Source organism: Lissotriton vulgaris, unplaced genomic scaffold, assembly GCF_964263255.1.
Source record: "Lissotriton vulgaris unplaced genomic scaffold, aLisVul1.2 SCAFFOLD_567, whole genome shotgun sequence".
In the NCBI taxonomy this organism is placed as follows: Eukaryota; Metazoa; Chordata; class Amphibia; order Caudata; family Salamandridae; genus Lissotriton; species Lissotriton vulgaris.
Window position 1 is genome coordinate 759,009 of NW_028249115.1, and position 18,250 is coordinate 777,258.

The window sequence follows — 18,250 nt, forward strand, 5'->3', positions numbered from 1 at the left end:
TTTTCCAGCAGCTACTTCATTGGTACAGACTTGAAAACGCACCATGGCAGTTTCATGTGTCCTGATAATAGTCCAGACAAAGAAGAGCTGTCTTCAAAATCTAAATGATCAAGATCTGCAATTATAAATCCTTTTATGGTAAAGTGACTTGGAAGTGGTGTTCTGTTGGAGTCACAAGATTTTACAACATGAGATGATAACACGTTTCTGCTCCGTACTATGTCATTATAACTTTGTCTGTTGCATAGGCCTCTTGTATGCCTCATTTATCATTGAGCGTGCAGCGAAAAATGAACTAACAGAGAACATGACCCCCCCACACCCCCCCCCCATTGGTGGTGACAACGTACACTCATTCACTCATCCTGACTCCACATTTAGACCTGAAATAGATGGAGAGCCCGCACCGTGGACGGGCAAACTGCAGTTGGCAATCCCCTTGAAAGAAAGTGAACCAAGGGTCCCCAATGGAACATAACGTTTTTGAAGTTGCCCAGGAAGATGTCCGCTACCCGTTCCATGCTAAGCAATTTCCACAACCTCACATGCCACAGGGAAATCGCCGGGGCCTCCAGTTTTTTCCAGGCCGCTGCTAAAGTGAGTTTGGCAGCCCCGATACTCAGCCACAAGATCTTTTTGTCCACTCGGGTCTGGTGTTTGAGATCCGGATCTCGAAGACCCAGCAGTACATGGCCATTGAGTCAGCTACAGGGTATCCAAGAATCTCTTAGATATGGGATAGGATCTCTTCCCAGTATGGGCGGATGATCGGGCAGTCCCACCAGATATGGCGGAAATCCCCAAGCAAACCACAGCCCTCCCAGCATCTGTCAGAGGAGGACGGGAAGATGCGATGTAACTTGGCCGGGTACAAATACCAGTCCATGAGAGTCTTAAGCTGGGCCTCCCTTAATTCCACCTAGTGATTATGCGCAGCGATGTCCCACCACAGGCACGGCCACTCCCCTTCCGAAATATCTTGCCCGAGGAGTTCCTTCCAATGTCCCATATAGCAGGGTCGAGGTGACACGGCGGAGGTAAGCAGTAGGTTATAAAGAAAGGAAATAACGCCCTTCATGGTGGTGGTCCGTAAGATGAAGGCCTCAAACGGAGAAGGGAGGCCTCGTGGCCACATCGTTGACCACAGGCGTCATGGCACAATGAAGCAGCTGGACGTAGTGGAATCGCTCGGACTGTGGGACTCCATAGTCCTGCATACAGTTGTCAAAGGTAAGCGGAGTATAGCCATGAAACAAGCGAGTGAGAGCCCTACAGCCCCCCTCCCTCCATACCTCGAAAGGGCCCTCCTGCAACGCCGGCGGAAAGGCCGGGTTAAAGTGTATTGGTGTAAAGGGGGATGGGAACATAGTCCAGTGTTCATCACTAGACACTGTGTCCCTGTCACGATTCAGGCCCGATAGAGTGACTACAGGTCCCAGAATGCTTGTTCTAGTCCTTTTTCGCTTTTTACTCTTTCTGTCTGTTTTCTATATTATCCCCCTTAGTGCCTACCGCGGTGCTTGTCACCTGTGAATAGCCGTACCTATTGGACTCGGTCTTTCAGGAAGTTCGTGCACGTTGTTGTGTGTTTGAGTCTTCGTGGACGGCAGCTGGAGAGTTTCTATCCAGGCCGTTCCCTTTGGGCGTTGACAGTGATAGCCGCTGAGGAGCCGCGCTGACAGTGAAAGCCGCCGAGGAGCCGCGCTGTGAGCGGGTGAGACACGCTGTGCTGGGAGCCACGCTGACAGTGAAAGCCGCCGAGGAGCCGCGCTGTGAGCGGGTGAGACACGCTGTGCTGGGAGCCTGGACAACGGTACTCAGAGCTTGCGGCTCTAGATATATATATATATATATTCTCCCTCTAACTTTGTTCTTCAGTACTGAAGCCTAGCGGTTTGCTAGCTAGAGAAGAGTGTTTCGTAACTCTTCCTGTTGTTTTGCAAGACTTGGTATATGGAGGTGTTTTTTGGCATTGGTATCCTGCCGAACATTTTGTTTTCCGGAGAGCCGTTGAGAGGCTCGGATTAGTACTCTATTATATATTATTTTTGAGTAAGGGACTAACGGATGTCTAAAAGGAACATTGGCCTTATTCTTTGAAGCTACAAGTCTATTAACATACTGTGGATTACTTGAGAAGCCACTTGTTTCTCTCTGGATATAGGGGTCTTGGGCAGATCCCTGTCTTCTTTTCTTTTACTTTATTTTCCCTATTTTGCCTTCTTTTTTCAGTACGAGCGTGGAAGCCTTATAGAGTAAGTGTATGTCCTCTTATAACATACATAGAAGGGTAGAGTGTTATAGTACAAAGGGTAACTTTCCTGCTCTTGTGTCTCTGTGCAGGTACCTACCTACAACCTCTACGTTTGGCGGTTCTCCTGTTGTCAAGTCCTGTAGATGGTTTCTGGCTGCCACTTCTTTTTATTTTATTTATCCATTTTTTCCCCTTCCCTGGGTGGGGTCCTCATAGGCGAGTGTTGGTCTTACATTCGCCTGTGGTACCGTATCTAGGGAGGAGTGAATCTAGCTTCAGCATCGCTCCTGCTGTACCGTATTCCAAGGTTAGTCAATCTGGATGAACATGACAGTCCCAGACCTTCAGGGTATTCCCGGTGGGAGCACTGATGTATGCGTTCTTGGGCCTATCCCTCTTGGGTTTCCACGCCAAGTCCCAGATTGATCTCCCCGCTACACTTCTGTCCATATGCAGCCACTGTTTTTCCAAGAATTGTTGGGACCACTCCACCAAGACCCGTAACTGCGCGGCTTTGTAGTACAAATGCATATCGGGGAGGCCCACTCCCCCCTGCCCCCGCAGCCGACGCAGAGTAGCAAAGGAGAAACGCGCCCGTCCCCCCTGCCAGACGAAACGAATCATCTGGTTTTTGAGGCGCCGGAAGAAGTCCACATCCATTGGAATAGGGAGCGCCTGGAAGAGATATTCTACCCAGCCACGATATGTACTTCGGCTTCCAGCGGTCCAAGTCCGCACGAGTCTTTGCCAGCAACGGGGGAAAGTTCGCGGAGTATAATTTCCCTATCGAGGGTGTCAACCGGACCCCCAAGTACAGGATGGAGTTGGAGGCCCATGGCAGTGGCGTGCGTGGCCGCACTCAGTCCACTTCTGCTGAGGAAAGCGTAAGATTGAGAACATAAGATTTATCGTAATTTACCTTGAAGCCGGCCACCTCCTCGAAGCGCAGTAACACCTTCTGGACGTGTGGGAGAGATTGAGCCAGATCCATAATAGATAGGAGATCGTCATCAGCAAAGAGGGTAATTTTGTGCTGCTCTCTGGTAAAGGGGAGACCCTGTATCTCCTAGTGTTCCCGCACAGCTAGCGCCAATGGTTCAATACTCAGGGCGTAGAGCAGGGGGGAGAGGGGGCAGCCCTGTCTGGTGCCCCGGGAGTGCGAAAAAAATGCTGACAGGTGGCCATTTACCGCTACTCTAGAGCGGGGGCTGCTGTAGTTGGCTCTCACCATCGAAAGGAACTTAGCTGAGAAGCCGAAGGCGGCCAAGTTGTGAAACAGGAAGCCCCAGTCCCCCCGATCAAAGGCCTTTTCCGCATCAAGACCCACCAGGACCGCCGGTATTCGGAATCTGTTAGCCTTCTCTATCAAATGGATAACTCTCCTTGTATTATCATGGGTCTGACAACCCTTAATGAATCCGGATTGGTCCGGATGAATGAGCGCCGGCATCAAGTCTTGGAACCTACTTGCAATGATGGAGGAGTACAACTTGGCGTCTATATTGAGGAGGGCTATCGGGCGATATGAGGAGCATTTCGACGGATCCTTCCATGATTTGGAGATAATCGAAATCACGGCCTCGGCCATTGAGCCCGACGTCTCCCCGGCCTCTGCCATATCGTTAAAAAGGGAGACCAGAAAGTCGTTCATTTCTGTCACGAACGTCTGGTAGAAAAGAGCGGTATAGCCATCTGGCCCAGGTGCCTTATGGGGTTTCAGAGCTTTAATGGCATCTAGCACTTCTGCTCTGGTTATCAGAGCAGAGAGAAATTCATTCCACTCCTTGGAGACCTGGGGTAGGGCAAGACCTCAGAGTCAAAGGCCTCCCCTGCATAGAGCGCGGCATAGAAGCGTCCAAAGAGATTAGCTTTGACCTGGTCCCGATGTTGCAGAGTCCCCGCCGCATCTTGGATACCCCCTATGTAGTACCTTTCCCTCTTGTCCCGAAGCTGGCGAGGCAGGTGTCTCCCCACCTTGTTCCCCTGGGAGTAGGAGAGGTGCCGTAGTCTAAGCAGGGTAAACTCTGCTCTGTTGTTGTAATGGGCCCTAAGCTTCCCCCTAACCTCTGTCAATGGGCGAAGGGTCAATCTGGAAGGGTTCAGTTTATGCGCTTGTTCAAGAGCAGCGAGTTCTCCTTCCAGCTCCTCACACTCCTTTTGTCGCAGTTTGTTGAGGTTAGCATTGAAGGCTAAGCAGGTGCCCCTCACTGACGCCTTAAAGGCATCCCAGGTGGTGAATACTGATGTGTCGGACACGGGATTGAGAGTAAAAAATTCCCGGATGGCCTTCCGCAGCTCCTTACATGAGGGTTCATCTCGGACAAGTGAGGCCGGGAAGTACCACTAGCGTTGCCCGTCACCTTTCGCCGACCATTGTAGCCCGAGCACGAGCAGGCTATGATCAGAAACAGAGAGCAGGAATACACTGGAGTCGCGGACATCTCCTCTAAGGGCTTGACTCAAGAAAATGTGGTCTAGTCGGGAATAGGAGTGGTGGACATGGGAGAAGAAGGTGTAGTCCTGAGAGTGGGGATGTAGAGAGCGCCATCCATCCACCAATCCTAAATCACATAAGCTGCTGTGTCTCAGTGGAGAACAGGCCAGTATCATATCTCTGATTATGAGAGCTATCCATTTCCCTATTCCATACCAGATTAAAGTCCCCCATCAAAAACAGGACTCCCTCAATAAAGTCTTCCACTTTCCGCAGCAGGTCCTGGAGAAAGCTATTTTGGCCTGCATTTGGGGCATACACCACCACAAAGATGCACAGTCTACCATGCACCAGACCCTTGACCATCAGCCAACGGCCCTCCTTATCGCTGCGCACCCCCATAGGCTGAAAATGAAGGGTCGAACGGAAGAGAAGAGCCACCCCCCTGTGTTTTGTGGAAGCAGATGATCTGTAAATAAGGGGGAAGTGCTTGTGTTTGAGGCGGAGCTCATCCCTGCGCGCCAAGTGAGTCTCCTGGAGACCTACAACGGGGAATTTAAGCCTTCCAGGTTCCACGTTCCAATACTAAGTGACATTACAAAGTAGTGACCCTACCCCCGCTACTTGCACACCGTCAAAGGACCTCTCCGCCTTTCCCACCCGGAGCTGCCAAAGGACAACCCGTGCTGGTGCACCACAGCAAGGACACTCAAAGGGGCCACAAGTCGCGAGAACACACTCCAACCAACTCCCCATCGACTTTCCTCCACCATCCTCCACCCACACAGCTCTCCATGACCCAACCCGGAGCAACCACAGAATCCACCCCGCCTCCTCGTCCTCAAGCGCATCGGGAGTCCAACCCAACGGTACCATCAATACCGCGTATTCAGAATGGTAAACACATAGAGCCCCAGGGGCCAATTCTGAACAATCAGAAGACATACATACCACATTCCACAAGCCAAAAGCTGCATCGAACCATACAACCCGGTCACCACCACCGCCCCCCCCCCCAGTCCCAACCCTCCCACGTCCCACAACAGATCCCCTCGATACCCTCCCTCTCCCAATAACTGTGAGTTCCGCTTCAGAACCAGCAGAACAGTAAGAGGCAACAAGGAGAAAAGGAAATACAAAAAAAAACAACGATCCTGACAGTCCCAGTGTGTGGACGTCTGTAGGTTCCCCCAGGGGGTGAGGGTCAAGGCACCATTAAGGGTGCCCCCAAGGGTCCGGTCCGGGGTGTCTTCAAAAATACCTACGGTACCTGAAGAAGAGGTGTCCCTCCGGCGCCAAGTAGTCATCTTCCCAGGGCTCAGGCCGCCCCAGAGCTATCCTGCGATGGCGCCACAGTCACTGATACCACGGAGGCAACCGCTGCGCCTCTCTCCTTCAGGCTAGTCATAGGATCAGGCCTCCTCGGCGCAGCATCTCGGCCCACTCTCTGCCATGACAGGGAGCGCCGCCTCCGCCTCGACGGGGAGCTTCCACCGCCCGGGGAGGGGGTAGCGTCATCTAGGCCCAGGAGGTCCTTGGTAGCCTGCAGGGATCTGATATGAACCAACCTGTTCTGCCATCTGAAGATAAGCCAAAAGGGATGACCCCAGGAGTAGGACACATTTTGTTCACGCAAGAAGGTGGTCACAGGGCGAAACTCAAGCCTCTTCTGGAGCGTCGATATAGCCAGGTCCTGGAACAGCTGGGGATGATGGCTCTGGAATTGCAAGGGAGGGTTTCCCGGGCCTTTCGAAGTATGCGTTCCTTCAGTTGGAAGTCATGGATGCAAACCAGAATATCGGGGGGAGGAACCCCTCCACGCCTTGGCAATCCGACCCTGTGGACCCTCTCTATCCGGATCTCGCTTATGTCCTCCTCTCCCAGGATCTGCAAGAAGGGGGCCTCCACATATCCCCTCAAGTCTCCAGCCTCCGTGTCCCAGGGCACAGCCCGGATGCAGATGTTATTCCGACGTGACCGGTTCTCCAAGTCCTCTGCATGGGCCCGGAGGTCTAAATTCTGCTCGGTGAGCCGGATCACATCCTGCTGGAGCTGGTGCACATCGCTCGCCACACCCAGGTCGTGGTCCTCCAACATAGCCACTCATTCTCCGATGCCATCCACGTCCCTCCTCACCTCACGAAGGTCCGAAGCCAGCTGGGAGCGGAGTTCCGAGATCTCCTCCCTAGTGGCAGAGAAAAGTTCCAGCATGAAAGCCTTAGTGGCGGGCGCCTCATCATCCTTCCGTTTAGGTGAGGCGCTGGGACCGGGGGATGCCGTCTGCTGGTTCCCCTTTGGAGGGGCATCCTTGCCTGGCTTCTCCTTACGCTGTTTGGTAAACATTGCGCCGCCGCCGATCGCACCCCCTCTTGATGGAGCGTTAGAGATGATTCCTCACAGTTGATGCGGGTCGCCGCAGGTCGTCACGTGGCTCCGCCACCGTCGCAGCGTTTATAGGAGCCAACGCCGGTGTAGCGTAGACTGTCCCAGGTGGCGTGGCCAGGTAGCGCCACTCGGGTCCAGCGTGCATGCCCAGTAGTCGGTGCCGGGTTCAAGGGGCCACAGTATGCCACGAGTGGCACGTCTCAGACTCAAACTTCTCACACTCTTTCCCCACAACTGGCCCCGGGAGCAGTTGTACAGAAAATCGCACTTGAACGGTTATGCCAATATAGGGAATAAAGTGATTTATAGCCGAATAGGGGCATAAGGTCACAGTATCGATCAGGAACCTAGATTAACACGCAACACCCACTCCACGGGAAAGTAGTTCCTAGTTTCCCACTAGGCCCTGCGCATTGGAATAACATAAACAGTAGTATCGACGTGGAACTGGCTATATTCCAGGCCTCCACTGACTATGCTAAACTTAATTAGGTTGTGTTACCAACTAGCTCAGAGGTCACTGGAAACTTTCTTCTCTGCATAGGAAGTGATCAGCTTCCCTGGCACAGACAAGAAGGGATTCAGTTTTCCAACAACCGTGCAACATGACAACTTTGCTCCTCAGATCAAGAGTCGATCTCTAGGGTCGTGTGACACAATAGACATAGATTTCACTCAGTCAGTCTAGTGCAGTTTACTTTCACGAGATGTAGAGAATAGAGAGACGGGCGTGTATCAATAAAGGTTAACATTTATTGAACAGTCTTTCTTCTCGTACAAGAGAAATGTATTGCCACAATTGCAATAACTGTTATTATAAAAAGTACGTACAGTAAGATAAGAATTGCGAAATAGAACTGTAAAAGCATTGATATGGTTTCTTAGCCATACAATGGTTTAAAAGTAATAAAACATATATACAGTCATATATACATTAGGCTAACATACTCAACTGGTGCTTCTAACTAAGCCTACCCCAGTGTGCCTGACCTAAGCCTAACACGTGAGAAGGGGAGTAAGTAAGTAGCTTAAGTTAAGTTGGTTTTGCCAAGGTTTGTTTCAAGAATTCTCGTCTAAGGGTTTAGTCAACACCATACCTCTGAATAGAATGATGGAGGATTGGTATCTCCTTCAGGGGTCTCTCTCGATATCCCAGTCACCCGCGAGGGTAAACCGGAAGCGCCGGGACTGGATTTCTCTGCACGAGAAAGGCAGCGGCTTCTCTCAGCGCGTCGAGGAAGGAGGGGTGACAGCGTCCGCGGGCAGCTGGGCTGGATGTCTTCGCAGAGGACGGCTGCACGGCTCCTCAAGCGTACTGCACCATAGGTCGCGCTGTAGCGGCGATAATGGTAATCAGCAGCTTCACCACCACAGGATAGCAGGCTGCAGTGACAGAGTGCTAGTTTTTACCAACACAGGGTCATGCAGGCAGCTGGCATCAGCAACAGGCAACAAACTCACAGCTCGTATCTCTCTCATTGCTTAAGGCAACGTTGGTAATATTTATACCTGACAGGTGCTGGGTTTGACGCAAGTTTGCTGGACATAAGACGTCAATTAAAGATGTCACTAGGAAGTGACAGTTATCAGTTGCTCATTAGAGTTCCATTACTAATCAAAACATAGCAAGCGGGGATTTCCAGGTTTGCTAAGTTTTTATCTTGTTGAAGAACTCGGAGTGTTATCTAGGAATATCAGATAGTGACTGCTGCTCTGTCATTGCACTAATTGGTCGCAAAGGAAGTAGCAGAGAGTCATGCTGGAATGTGGCTCTGTGGCTCTGTTCGTGTGAGGCCAGAGATGACTTTACAGAAAATCGCACTTGAACGGTTATGCCAATATAGGGAATAAAGTGATTTATAGCCGAATAGGGGCATAAGGTCACAGTATCGATCAGGAACCTAGATTAACACGCAACACCCACTCCACGGGTAATGTCCATCAAAATTACTAAAACTAAGCAATTAGATGCATGTGTAACATTGTGTAACATAGCCCACCCCAAAATACATAAATGTATTCGAAATAGGCGTACTTGTAATACATGGAATTTAGGTACTGTACGTAGTTTTAAAAGCATAGTAATCATTCAAAAAGTATTGCATATGAAATCAATGAACGATTCTGCATAAAGAATTACACATGAAGTATCTCTGACAGAAGAAAATGCGAGATAAATCATCACATAAAAATGCATTGTAATAACATGTGTGCTAGAGGCTGGTGTTATGTTGTTATGTCTCTAGATGTGTTTAGAAATAGAAGTGTGAAGCTTCTGTTCTCTAAGAATAGTTTTTACGTTAAGCAAAGAATTGTTCGTGCCAAAAAAGGTCAATATTAGAAAAAATTGTCCAATTCAAAGAAAATAGATTCTCAAAGCTCCTGGCAGTTTTTGTTGATCAAAACTGAAGGCCGAATTCAGAGTTCATGGGAACACTGTGTGTCGGAAAGCTTCTTAAAAGCTTAAAAAGTTATTGTTTCTCTATGGGAGAGAACATCGTATCAGACAGGCTCGCAAAGAATTGGTCTACAAAATCAGGTGATAGTTCAACCAAATTAGATAGCGCTGTAACTTGGCAGGTGTGAGAATGATTGCTGTCATCATAGTCGGGACCAGCAATGCTCACAGAACGTTGTACCTGGATGATGTTGCTTTTGTCACTCGCTCCACTGTCACCACTTGGCTGTAGTACAGGAGTCTCCATGAATGCCGTCATCAGGATTGGTAGCCGCTGGGGACAACACAATGCGTGAGCCGTTATTGGACTTAGCAAAGTATCGACGTCCATTGGTACTGCTGATGGAAGTGAAAGACAGATGTCCAACACGCATTCATCGCCGCAAAGCATACACCGTAGCACAGGTAAAATGCAATTTTGCCATATCGGTCTGAATGAAAGGAACCAGGTCATGTTTAGATCTCTCAGCCTGGCCAATCCGAGGACGTTAGTTATCCTGTCCCTGTAGCGCATTGCTAGGATTGTCTCTTCCATTCCCATGGGAGCTATGTCTGAGCCGAGGCTTGCCATAACGTAGCAGGATGGTCAAAAATAGAATCCCTGCGATGAGTCCCAAAAATAGCGGAATGCCGCCAAAGATGGAGTGCACAAAATTAGGAAAGATTCCCAAAATTGCCTGGAAGGGTGTTAGCAGTCCCGTAAAGACTGTCTTAAATATGCCTGGGATGCTTGTTGCACTAGACATGTTAAGGAGTTGGCTGCACATTTCTACGAAATGCACGGGGCAATTTGTTGATAAAAGGTCATGGACCTCAGTAGCCGTCCTTGCGACTAGAAGATCATACGTCTCTTTAGATGACGTTATAGGCACTGTTGTCTGTAAAAGCACAGATTTCATTTTGCTTAATGTATCAATTCGTGTAGAATAGAGATTCAGACGAGGCCAGAGGGGAGTCACTATGTCTGGAGGCCCGCTCGGAAACAATGCTTGCATACAGCATTTGACCATGGATGTAACTTGTACTAGATAACTTTTTCCGGGCGCGAGGCCACAGCACCTGTGATCCGTTCTAAGAATGTAACTCCCGTTCGAAAGTTGCATAAATAAGGGCTCTATCTGAGTTGCAGGTGTGACTAGCTGGTGGCATGAAAGGTTGTTTGAATTTCCATCACATGCTCCGTGTAAATTAATACCCTGACACAAAAGTATACCGCTTAGTGAATGTTTACAGTTCTCACCACTAAGAAATACATTTTTGTCGCTGTCACTATAGCAAGAATGAGTGTATGGTAATTTCCATATGGATTTTACATATCCTTTACCCAATTGTTCATACTGGCCAGCAGGTATGTATTCAAGGCACTTTTTAAATCGGAAAGTTGTTATCGGAATTGTGATAATCCCGTGTATTATCCATTCAATGACAGGACTTTCTGACATTGTCAATGGTAATCTCTCGAGTCTCTCGATGCTCAGGATTGTATAGTCTGCTCCTTTCTGTGCCAAACTGATCTGTTTATCAGTAAGGTTAAAACTGGAAAATAATGACGTTGTGTTGATTAAACGCCAAGGCACATAGCCTGAACGAAGATTTTGCAGCGTCCAGCCTAGTTCTATAATAGAGCGTAATTGAGACTGGCCATGTTGTAACATTAGCAAATCTCTGTCTATCACATCAAAGGCAGAGGATACAATATTGTCCAACGAATATATTCTGGAAGACAGAGTCATTAACCCATTGTCTACTACAGAAAGTGATTTCTCCAAATTAATACGATCAATTTCTCGTATTTTTTCAGCAGTTTCAATTTGCTTTACTTTCCAAGCCTCGTTGTAAGCAGCATAGATGCTGGTCGCTATGAAACGCTTTTGACGCTGTTTGCGTGGTCCAAGAATGAAATCGCGCAAATCAGCACCATCTTTTAATAAAGACAAGTGTTGCTTAATTTCAGCCAGTGTGGATGTAGTTAGCCATTCTAGGCAGAGTTTCCCTACACTGTATGTTGTTATAATCCCTGGATGTTGTCTCTGGGAATATCTAGGGTCTAATCTGGTCAATTTTAACCCCTGTGTTTTATTCAGGAACCTATCTTGACAGCTATTTGTGTCTGTAGGCCAGATTAACCACTTTTTCCAATCAGGATGTGTTCTGTTGAAATGTAAAATTTGTGACACGTCTAACTCAATATCAGCTGTTGTATTTTCAGGTATTGGCTTTGGTATAGACGGTGTTTTAAGTTCTTTGTTCTTAGCTAGGCCAAGACAAGATGTTTGGTGTATAGTGTCATTTAAAAATAACATTTGTTCTGGTATCATGCAGGTTCTAAATAGTGCTTCTATGCCTTGCACCTGCCAATCTTTTGTACCCCAAATTGTTTTCGTTTCAATATTATTTTTCCAATAATCAAAACCAAATGTCATCATTTTGTCATAAAATGCTTCTGAATATATCAATTTAGAATTTGTCAGCATTGTTTTCATTCCTATTTTCTCTAACAGTTTATAATAAAACGTTTCTGCATCACTGGTGTTAAACCCTGAAAAATATTTGAATTTCTCAAAAAATGCTTTAGAACTGCTTTTAGGTGGTGTAGAACAATGTTCCCATTGATTGTACATAAAAACATTTCTAGGCTGTGCAGATTTATGCAAGTAATGATCCCCATAGTGGGTGTAACAGAATAACTGCTCATAACTAGATGAACCTTGTAAATAATCATGATCTGTGAATCTAGCTGACATTACTAAATCAGACATCATGTCATTAATACTGTTAAAGTCCCAATCATCAGAGAATGTACTAGGTGTCACAAAGTCACTTAAGGAAACCTTTAGTTGATGAGGATACTTCAGGATTTCGACCGGACCATAGATCTCATAGTCTGTTTTCTCCCATACTACCCCACCAGGTATTGGAATTGCTGTGACATTTACTGTTGACAGTTCTCTTTTCTTCACGTGGGATGATCTGTGTGGTTTCAGGACTAGGTTGATGTTCTGACTTGCTGTGTCCATTGTAATATATTTTCCTTCAATGAATTTTCCCAAACACAGTACCATGATGAGCCAAAGCAGGAGGAAAAATACACCTAGACCGAACCAGAACTCTAGCCAAGGGGAAATGAGGTAGATTTCCTTCAGTTGATGAAACAGTTCCGTTGCTTTTTCTTTAAAAGATTTTTTTGTTTCTGGCATCACTTCGGGGTCGTTTAAATCTTCAGAGAAGTTGTCGAAGTTGATGAAATAACCAGAGGCAGTTCTGTCAATTGATGGGATTGTTCTTTCAATCTGTCTCTCGGTAGCACTTTCTGATGCCACATCATTGTAGACTGGTGTTGTTTCTTGACGAACCGTTTCAATCTGTGTTTCAAGAGGCACGAGTTCCATGGCTGTATTGCATAGTCCTTCATTGTGCACTGCAGGCTGATCGAATGTGATTAGTCTTTCAGTTTGAACCTCTTGGATTGTTGCAAGTTTGGGTATTCTGTTGTTTCTTGGGAGTCCACTGGGCCTACTGTTGATTATAGGCCACATGCTTGTGGTTTTACCAGGTCGATGGACACGACTCTGTTCTCCTTTTTACCAGCAAGGGGCGGTAGCACAACTGATCTTGTTCCGGTGACTGCCAAGACAGGTACTGCTTTTCTGTAAGAAGGCCCAAATTCCTTCTTAACCGCGATCTTTTCTCTGACTAGATCCCCAATCTTTGGAATCCAGACAGGCCTTGCTGGGGCTGTTGCGGGTGGTGCCTCGTCAGTGGTACTTGGCTGTTGCTTTAACTTTATGTTGCTTAATGATTTTCTTGTTTCATTCAGTTCCTGTAAAACAGCCAAACGGTCTTTTACATCAAAGTGCTTTGTTTCTTCTTGTACCACTGACATCTGACTATCGAGGTCCTGAACGTTCATTCTAATTCCGAACAATAGTTCGTATGGGCTGAAACCTTTTAGAGAATTTCTTGGCATGTTGTTAAGACTAGTCTGGACACTTATTAAATGTTTGACCCACCCAGCGCCTGAACCTAATACCTTCGCTGTTATAGATTGCTTTATGTCCCGGTTTTTTCTTTCTACCACACTATTCCCTTCCGGGGTATGACTGACAAGAATACCGCAACCCAATTCCCATGCTAGCCATGGCCTCCTTATAGGCTCGAGAGCTGAAAGCAGGACCCTGGTCAGAATGGAACGTGGTAATTGCGTATATGCCGATATGGACTCGCGAATCTTTTATAACCGTTCTAGCGTCAGCCGAGTGCTGGGGCCTCATTTTTTAAGTGCTTTTCATCTTAACTAATTAATAGGACGCAGGTTGGGGTGCAGGCAGCGTTACGCTCTTTCTGACTGGTAGCCGGTAGCAAGGTTCGCTACTGCGATCCCTATTACAGTCTTCACAGTTGTTTGCATATATTTGGTGTTCTACACTCATTCCCGGCCACCAGTATACTGATTGTAATTCAGTCAGAGAAACCTTAATTGTTTGGTGTCTCAGACCCAAACCCATATGTGCGTCTGCTATTAAAAATATTCTCCTGTTCGTGTTTGGAATTACTCTATCCCCCACTCCAGGGATTCGAGCAAAAGGAACGGAGTTTGCATCGATTATGTATGCATAATTGAGTGGATAGTTTACGGGTAGTGCTGCACAGTCGCCTTTTACGGTCGTTTTTACCGCTAGCATGGTTTCCCCGTCTATGTATTTATCTGTACGCTTTTTTGTGGCTACGGAAGCCGGTTTAGTTGCTTCCGCGGTGGCTGTATTAGCCAATGAATTCCCTGCAACGTGAACGCCATCACGTTGAAGACTATGTGCGTGAATCACGTGAGTCTTTTGTAGTTCTTTACTTAAAAGAGCTACCTCGTTCCAGAGCTTTTTATGCTTTATTGTGGCACCTGTGTCATCTTTGTAGTCGTTTTCGATCCAACTCTGCAGTTTATTATTGAAAGAATTGACGCAAAAATGAGAATCGCACACTATAAGTGTGGGGAATTCGCGTTCTGCATTTTCGAGCGCCATCTTTAAAGATCTGATTTCAGTTCTTTGAGCCGAACAGTACTTTACTGATTCAGTTTTTGTTATTTTCGGTTTGATTTTACCGCACAGCCAACGACATTTAATGATCGCACATGCTGCATCGTAGGATTTGCTCTCTACGTTGAAATGCTGTACAAAGCTATCTGTATAGATTATACAGGCGTATTGCGGGAGAGGCAGGATTTCGATTGGCAGAGGATATTCTTCTTCATACTCTAAATCATTCAGTTCTTCGTATTGCGGGGCGAAATAGTATTTCACGTCTTCCGCTCCTAGAGAATCTATGCACTGTATCCATTTTGGATCCAGTGACACTGTAGGCAGGTTTACTGGGCTGAATAGCGCTTCGAAGGCGGATTCCGCTGTGAGGATGTTAATCCTTTTGCCGTGTGCTAGTTCTCGTTCATTTGCTAGTGCTATTTGCACTGCGTTCACAGTTCTTTCTGTGCGACTGAATGTTTTTTCTGCTTGTGTGTACAAGTGAGATTTTATTGAAATTGGTACCTTTTCTCCCTCATTAGAGGTTAGGTATGTGAATCCGCATCTTCCTGAGATGACTCGGATTACAAGATCGATCGTGTTGTCACGTGTGTCTAATTTTGTTTTTGCTAACATGTCTGTTTGCAGTGATCTCAAAATTTCTGTGTGTTTTTGAGTCCAATTGATTTGTTTTAAATCAGGTTTAATTAGTTCGTAGAGAGGTTTAACCCTCTCTGCATAATTTAAAATATAAGTTCTTCCGAAATTCAGGAAACCTAGAATGGATTGTAAATTCTTCAGCGTTTTTGGAGCTTGGAGTACAGCGCACTTCTCTAAGAAGTTGTCCGCTAGGCTTTTCCCTTCACTTGATAATTCGTACCCTAAAAACAGCACTGTCAGATGGGCAATTCGAGACTTTTTAAAGTTGAATTTGTAACCCTCTGCTGCGAACCCAAGTATAATGGTGTTCACTCTTTTCAAGTGAGTATCCAAGTCATCATCTGTTAGATAAATATCATCTACGTAAGATAATGCTTCATCATCATAGATTTGTAGTAACTCTGTTACCCTAGCTGAGAATAGTCCTGGGCTGTTCTTGAACCCCTGTGGGAGTCGACAGAATTTTTTCTGCGACCCAAATGCGGAGAAAGCGGTCAAGTATCTGCTTTCTGGTGCAATGTTTTGACAAAAGAAACCATTAGAAATATCTAATGTCGTTTTGTATTTTTTCCTAACTATGTTATTCATTAGGGCTGCACTATGCGAGTTTTGTACTGCAAAAGTTTTGCAACATGTATTAAGGTGTCTGTAGTCCAAAACTAGACGATATGAATTGTCTGGCTTGGAGACAGGAAACAAAGGATTGTTCATTTGAGAGGTGCATGTTTCAATCACCCCCTGGTATTCAAGTTGATCTAAGATCTCCCTGACTTGTTTTTTAGCTTCTTGCTTTATGGGATACTGCCGTTGGGCAGTTGGTTCACTTTTTAATTGGATTTTGTGAGGCGGAGAATCCTCATCCCATCCTACATGATTTTTATACAATGCAGGTGCCTGGGCTACTGCCCATTTCCTTGCATATGTGTATTTTTTGTGAATCGGTATGTGATTCTAGAAGGCAGGCATAATCACTTCTTCGCCACGAGGGCACTCCCTGACAAACTCTGGGGGCCAATCTTTTTCAGCTAACAGAATATCATAGCCTTTTGAGAGCTTATCCCAAAATAGACCCTTAATTTTCCTAGTCTTATCACCCTCCATACGCAATGTTATTTCGTATATTTTATGGGGCTCGCTAAGTCTGGCGTCGGCAGTTTCAACCTGAATGTATTCATTCGTGTCCACTGTCTCCAGATGACTCATCAAGTTCTTGCGCGCTATACTGATCTCTGCTGCACTGTCCAACATTGTCAATGCCCACTCCCCGTTTTTCAACTGTGTCCTCAGTATTCTCGGCATGGTTGATTACTCTAATACTGGCTACCTTCTTTTTAGGAAATTGAGATTTCTTATTTTGAGCAGGTTCCTTGTCTTTGGACTTGGTGTGCTCTCCTGGGTCTGACCGTCCTCTTCTTTCCGAATTCTGTGGAAAAGATCGAGAGGGACGTGTACTTTGATATCTATCAGGTTTTTTTATATTATCCCTATTTCTAAGGTTATATCTTTTCTCAGAGGACTCCCTCTGGGGAGACTGGCGTTCTCGAGTCGGAGTTCTTTCCCTCCGTCGAGGAGACCTTCCTCTGGTCTGGAAAACTTTTTCCTTGGGAGTGGATTGTTTATTTCCATCCCAGCTCTTTTTAGGAGTACTTAAATTATTTTTAATAAATAATTTTTCAGGATTTTCGAGCAGTTGGGGCTTAACTGGTTTTCCACCCAAGCTGTCTCTACCTAATTCTTCATAGCATTTTTCTATGATTTTTGCTAGCTCAACAGGATCTTTTATATCTGTTTTCCTCAACTTCTGGCGAATCGCCACAGATGCCGCTTCTCCCTTTACGTTGGCTAATAATATAGCCGTGACCTGCTTGAAGTCTTTCAGTAATTTCATACCCAGATTTAAAGCGGGCTCTGGACCAAATTCATTTTGAATCTGTTTTAGCACTTCTGGTATTACCGCCATAGACGGAACACCGTGTGTTTTTGTGTAAATGGAAGCAAAGACTGTACCCCAAGTGTCGCAGTCCTCCACGTGTGGTGCGATTCCCATAGGAAGGCAGATGGTCAAGATTCTGTGTTTCTCAATAGGGGTAGTATCTGAAAATACTGCCTCTATTTGAGTGATTTTCTGGGCTAACCAGAAAGGAATTTGTTCCCGTTTTACGGGTGTTTTACCAAGACATGACTGTATGTTCTGTGGTGTAATTTTATTTGTGTTCCCCTGATGAGGGGTCAGCTGTGGTGTATTAACAGCTGGCTGGATTGTAGCAATCCGCATTACATATTGGACTAATTGCCTATGTATCTTTATTAATGTGTTTAGCTGTGCTAACAGCTCTTCTCTTGACATTCTTGCAATGTCAGGATGTGGTGTGTAGCTGGCTAGAACCGGCCACGTTGCTCCTGGTCTACCTAGTGGACCGAGCCTGGTTATGTGATCATTGTGTTTTAGGGCGCCATTAAACCAGAGCAGGTGCTCTTGAAATTTAAGTGGAATTTCAACCTCCTCGAAAGGGGCGTACTCATCCGGAGGTTCCTCTATTTTGTAATAGTGAAACTCTTTTGTTATAGCGTTTACCGCTGGAAAGTTTATCCATGAATAGAATACCTCTGTCTGCCGATACTCGTGAGCCTCTATCACGAAAACTACTGTACCACCTTGAGGTGTCAGTCCGTTTTCTATAAGTTTTAACGTTATAGATCTTCTTAAGTGGACCGGGATGATAATAGCATCCGGGTCTGCTTGTTCGGGACCTTGCTGAGTCGCGTCTACTGCTGCCCCAGAGGTTCCGTTGGTTTCTACTGACATTTTTTATAAATGCCGGCTTTGCAGAGTAGGTCTCCAAGGAGACAAAGATTAGATGCACAATATTTTGGAACACTGTATCCTTCAACGTTGAATAAACCAGAGCTTTACATAGGAATCTCTTCCTACTAAGGTCGGGCGGATTTTAACCTTTCACCCACTCCAGACGTCTATTGGAGTATTTACGGGAGAAAAGGGGTGTGAAATATGCACGACTGAGTTACTCTACAAGTCTTACGTT